Below are 6,095 nucleotides of genomic sequence, written 5' to 3' on the forward strand. Positions count from 1 at the left end.
AAAAAAAAATAGTACTTTAAGAGGGTTCCAGAAAATCAATGTAATTTTAGTGCTTCCTAAGTTCAGACACTGCCAGGTGCTGCAGAGCACACAAGTACATCGGGGGCAGATTCCTCTAGGTGGGATACAGCACAGGAAGCCGACCCTAGCTCACACAGCCAAATCAAAAGCACAAAAGGAAAACGGCAGAGAGCTAAGACTAGGGCATCAGGGAAGCTGAGCTGACACAGTCCCTGCTGAATGTATGGAGGGAGACATTGCAGCCAGCTTCTGCGGAAGTAAGCTGGGGAGGAGCTGGAGGAAGGCCCTGTGGAAGGGGGAGAGGCTAGGAAGGCCAGGTGTAGGAGTGACACAGAGCCACGGGTGGCCAGCAGAGCCAGTGCTCTCAGCTTGGCCTGAGTTGCCCTGTTCCAGGGAATAAACCCAGCAGAAACCTCTGACCTCAAAGATGACCTTCCAGATAAGAAGCCCAGAAAGTGAAACATAGCATTTAGCTACTGATAAATTGTGTATTTGGAAGGAAGAAAGATGGGGGAATGATTTGTGCAACTGGAGAAGGTACTGATCATGAGGGTCCTGCAGGTCAGTCCCAGACTTGTCCAGTGTACTTGAAAATGCAGACTGCCTCTAGTCATTCATGTAAACAACTGAGCCTCCCAGGAGCCCCACAGAACCAAGGCTGGCATGCATAAGCCCTGACACAGGCTTGCTGAAGCCACACAGAGTGTGTACACAGTGTGAACATGTGGAACGAAATCCTAACTTCTTCCCTTCCTCCCTTTCTGAATACATATGCTGAGGACAAGAAGGTGGGTGTTCTAAAGAGGGGGTACACAGGGAGCTGGAGAATGGGCAGATGAGGACAGCATTGCACAAGCAATGGATTATGGCAGGGAAGACTAAGCTGGTTTGATCAAATAATATTAATAACTAACAAGCAACAGGAAGAAGTCAGAAATGAAAAACAACTGCCAGGCACAGTGACACCTATAATCCCAGCTCCTCAGATGGATCATGTGGATCATACACTCAAGGGCAATTTAAGCAAGGTTAGCAACACCCTGTTTCAAAAAAACCAAAACAAAAGGACTAGCCAGGCACCTGTAATCCTAGCAACTCAGGAGGCTGAGATCTGAAGATCATGATTAGAATCCAGGCCAGGCAGAAAAGTCCCCATGAGACTCTTTTATCTCCAATTAACCACTCAAAAAACCTGAAGTAGAGCTGTGGCTCAAAGTGGTAGAGTGCTAGCCTTGAGCAAAAGAGCTCAGGGATCGCATCCAGGCCCTGAGTTCAAGTTGCACAACCACTCCCCCTCCAAAAAAAAAAAAAAAAAGACTGGGTACAGCTCATGTGGTAGAGAGCTTGCCTATTAAGCACAAAGCCCAAAGGTTTAGTCCCCAATAATAGATGATGAAAATTAGATGGATGAATGGAATGATGCAGTGTTTCCATATAACCTTGCCATCCTTCTGAATATTTTAAATGATCACTAGATGGCTGTGACATCTAATACAACACAGATACTATGTAAGTGGTTGTTATGCAGCACTGTCTAGAAATGACAGCAAAAGAAAGTTACACAATCAGCACCAATATGATTTATTCCCTAGGTCTATCTGACTATCAACTGATTGAACCCATGGACATGGAACTGGGACATGGGCTGACCATCTATCTCATTCTAAGGAGATGGCACTTCTTCTAGAAACATTCACACTCAAGAAAACTTTTGGCCAGGCCTGGTGGCTCACAACTGTAATCTTAGCTACCTAGGAGGAACAGAACTGAGGATTTGGGTTCAAAGCCAGCCCAGGGAAGGGAAAACCAAGACTTTTACTTTCAATTAACCACCAAAAAGCACAGCTTTTGAGGCATGGCTCAAGTGGTAGAGCAGTGGTAGAGGGAAAAGAAGCTAAGTGAGAACACCCTGGCCCTGAATTCAAGCCCTAGTAGTAATGGCACACAACACAAACCCTGTTAAAATTAACCTGGGTTTGTATGATTAACATTATAAGAGTGACATCTTAAAAAAAAAAGTTGAAGTACTCAGTATATAATAAGTTTAAGAATTCAGCTAACCCAAACAGCATGAGGGTGCATACCTGTAATCCCAGGACTCAGGAGGCTGAGGCAGGAGTATTTCAAGTTCCAGGCCATCCTGGGCTACAAAGTGAGACCCTGTCTCAAAAACAAAACAAAACAAATTCAAGCCAGGTATGTATGGTGGCTCATGCCTGTAATCCTAGATATTCAAGAGGCTGAGGTTGAGAGCACCACTGTTTAAGCCAGCTCAGGCAAAAAGTTCAGAAGACTCCACCTCAACCAATTTTAGCTGGGCATGGTGGCTTGTACCTGTCATCCCTGCTACAGCTACAGAAGGCATAAACAGAAGCAAGGGCTCAGCCAGGGCAAAAGTGAGACCCTATTTTTAAAAATAACAAAAGCAAAAATGGCTGGGGTGTTGGCTTAAGTGGTGGACCACCTGCCTAGTATGCGTGAGGGTTCCAAGTTCATCATATTGTCACCAATAAATGAGTAACTAATACAATTCAACAAACCTAATAACAGATGTAACCTAATGTGTTACTGGTAAATATAAAAAACAAATCTGTTAGAACTTTTGTTAGAACAGCAATTTTCCAAAACCCTTAAAATGTACATAGCTTCAGGGTTTGGCCTAATAAATCCAGTAATAGCAAAAACCTGACACTAACGGATCATTTCTTATCTGGCCAGTGCTATTCTAAGTAATTTGCATGTATAATTCATTTAATCATCACAACAGCCTGCTATTGTAATATTTTCAGAAGAGATATCGGGCCCAGGGGAGCTAAGCCACTTGCCCAGGACCCCATGCCATGCTAGCAAGAGGGAAAGCTAGCTGGGAACTGAAACCTTCTGTCTGCAGAGGAAACAGAGTTAGGAGGAGGAACCTGTCTTTCTAAAATCCTCTGAACTCCATCCCAACATGTGAACCTGAAAGCATATAACCACTTACGACTGAGGACACAATAAAAATGGGAAAAATTAGAGATCATCTAAATGTGCAATAGTAGGGAAGGTTGAAATAATTATGGTTCATCTACACTAGGGAATGCTGTGCAGCAATTTTAAACTGTCCTGACAGAAGCCTAAGAAAAAGGCACCCTTTGAAAATGTTCACCATCTCGCTGGCTCCCATTGGTATATCATCTTCTCTTGGGCCTAATTAATGTGCTACTGGATCTACCAAGGCTAATTAGATTTAATTTCTAGGAATTCTTGATGTACAAGATCTCTTGTAGGTCCATAAAAGGAATACCTAAAAGAAGATCTTTCATGAGCCTGACTGTTCCTCTAACACACCTGTCATATGAGCGACTCAGGAGAGGCTGAGATGTGAGGATCGCCATATGAAGTAAGACCTGGCAGTTAAATCCTATGCCTGTGAGATTCTTATCTCCACTTACTTGCCAAAAAGCCAGAAGTGGAGCTATGGCTCAATCAGTAGACTGCTAGCTATGAGCAAAAAAGACTCAGGGACAGCGCCCAGATCCTGAGGAATAGCACCAAAAAAAAAAAAAATGACATCAAATACTAAATGAATGAAAAAGACATAGTTCAAATCCCGTGTACCAGAAATAAGACACGATGAATGTGTGTAAAATGAGACAAAATAAAGCAAATTTATTACCTAGGTAAACAAATGGTCTTCCTGTCTGTCAGTTAATATCTGCTCTAAGATTCTTTACTTATAATTAGCATAATAGAAGAATATCACAAAGATTATACTTTTGGTGTAACTTAAAGACATCGGAAATTATCTGGAAATACTTTTAAGACCTAATTCAGGTAGAGGACATTATTTGTATCACAGATGGATAATCATCTAATTATGAAGCCAAGCCTTGCATTCTAATAAGCTAGTTACTGAGATAGCTCCAGGAAGAATGAATGTTTAAGCCATGCAAGGGTACTAACCACTTTAATTAAAAGCTAGCTACATAGCTACCACTTCCCTAACTAATTGCATGCTTGAAATATTACCATTGTTTAACAGGCTAGCAATTAAGCAATGTCAGTACATACTATCTTAAAGTAAAGGTATATACTTAAAAATCTTAAAATAAAGGTATATACTTAAGTCTGATTGAACTATTTCTTCTGGCACATTCTGACCATCAGTAAGTTGTAGGGTTTTTTGTTATGTGTGAGTGTTTTGGGGTCTCATGCTTATTGGACAGTCACTCTACTATTTGAGTTATGCCCCCTCAACACTTCCTGCTAGTTGGTTTTCAGACAGTTACTCTTCAAACTTTTGTAGCTAAGATAGCAGACATGCACCAACAGGAGATGAGATCTCCTTAACTTTTGCTCAGGCTGGCCTGGAACTGGAATCACCTCTTGAGTAGCAGAGATTACAGTTATGCACAATAACACCTGGTCTTTGTTTTTTGTGTTTGTTTGTTTTTTTGTCAGTCATGGGGCCTGAACTCTGGGCCTGGGCACTGTCCTGCAGCTCTTCAGCTCAAGGCTAGCACTCTACCACTTGAGCATAGCTCCACTTCTGGCTTTTTCTGCTTATGTGGTGCTGAGGAATGAAACCCAGGGTCTCATGCATTCAAGGCAAGCACTCTACCACTGAGCCACCTTCCCAGCCCTGTTTTTTTTGTTTGTGAGACAGGGCCTTACTAGGTCACCAAAGCTGGCCTCAAACTCACTATGTGACTGAAAATAGCCCCCAACTCAAAATCATCCCGTCTCAACCTCCTGAATGTTACTACGTCTAATTTAGTTCTATATTAAAAAAAAAAAAGGAAGAAAGAAAAGAAAGAGACCTGTACTGTAGCTCTTGTGTCAACAGATAACCCTGGGTTTATTGTGTCATTGACTTTTATGTTATTTATATAGCCATCCTACGTCCTTCATGTATTTCTCTTGGTTCCTAGCAGCCTTTGCTTATCCTTTGATCATCTGGCAATACCAGCCACATGAAGTACCTCCAAACTATCTACTTTCCTCATTTTAAATTCATTTCTTTAAGCAAAAAGACATTGTCAAGATTAATAAATATAGCAAAAAGATCTCTGCAACATGTCAGAACAACCTAGTCAACAAAGGAAGACATACCGGCCTTTTTTTTTTTTTTTAAATCACCTCCTAAACCTGCCTCAAAGACAAAGAAAGGGAAGAGACCCTTCATCTCTTTTTATCCAAATACCAAACCTAAGTTCTGGCCTCTTGTTAGTATTTCAGCTCACCAACCAGCTAATAAATACGACTCCCTCCTGAAGTAAGAACTTGCTATAAACCCTTTGAGAGGGAGAGGTGCAGGCCACTGCCTAGGTCCTTCTAGTTGTGTTACTCTCTTTGTCTGTCACCCTGTGGCAGCCACACAAATTGAAAGGCAGCAGTCCAGCCAGACAGATGGAAGAGAACCAAAGAACACAGGAATTGGGAGCGATAATGAAACTCATTCCTAGTGTTCCCAAGGTTCTTCAAGCGCTGCCTTAGAGCTCACTTTTTTAGAAACAACCACCCTTGATTATAAGGGGTGTCTGGGGATTCAGGAGAGACTTCAGGGACAGAGGTGGGATTGGGCCATCAGCTCCCGCCATCATCTACTAGAGCAGAACATTTTGCTGGGCAAAGTGTTCCGCGTGGCTGAACAACCTGTGTGCTCTCCAGCTGACAAACGCCCTTCCACAGTAACGAGGGAGGAGCACTGACGCGCCTTCGGCACCTGGCTCTGCGGGAAGGCCGCCAGACCCGAGGCCACAGGCAGGAGATGCTGCGTGCAAACGGCAGCCCTGGGAAAACGGGCCGGAAATGGGGACCGACGGCAGGCGGGGACCGGGTGTCTCTGGGGTGGCAGGCCGTGGTCCCGCGGGGCTCGCGGGGCCGACCGCACCACGCCGCACCTTCACTGAGAGTAGAGTGAGAACGCTGGAGCGTACGCTGGAAAAAGGGGGCTTCCCGGACGCGGCCCGGGGGCGGGGCCGGGGCTCGGGGGCCCAGTTCAAACCCCCAGAAGCACCAGGAAGGCAGTCTCCGCTCTGCGACTCGGCGCGGAGAGCGGTGGCTCCCGCGGACCCGCGAGCCGCGACGCCGCG

At 44.3% G+C, this 6,095-nt stretch overlaps 1 protein-coding gene across 2 annotated transcripts in view; it reads right to left on the reverse strand.

Moving 5' to 3' along the window:
* Mbtps1 (membrane-bound transcription factor peptidase, site 1) overlaps positions 1 to 2,135 on the reverse strand; it is a 39,901-nt gene extending 37,766 nt beyond the window's left edge. For both annotated transcript variants that reach the window (XM_013012899.1, XM_013012897.1), the window contains exon 1: positions 2,106 to 2,135. The gene's annotated coding sequence lies outside the window, so the exon portion shown is untranslated. The remainder of the gene's footprint in view (positions 1 to 2,105) is intronic.
* Between the last annotated feature and the right edge of the window lie 3,960 nt (positions 2,136 to 6,095).

This window comes from Dipodomys ordii, unplaced genomic scaffold (genome assembly GCF_000151885.1).
Source record: "Dipodomys ordii isolate 6190 unplaced genomic scaffold, Dord_2.0 Scaffold18, whole genome shotgun sequence".
In the NCBI taxonomy this organism is placed as follows: domain Eukaryota; kingdom Metazoa; phylum Chordata; class Mammalia; order Rodentia; family Heteromyidae; genus Dipodomys; species Dipodomys ordii.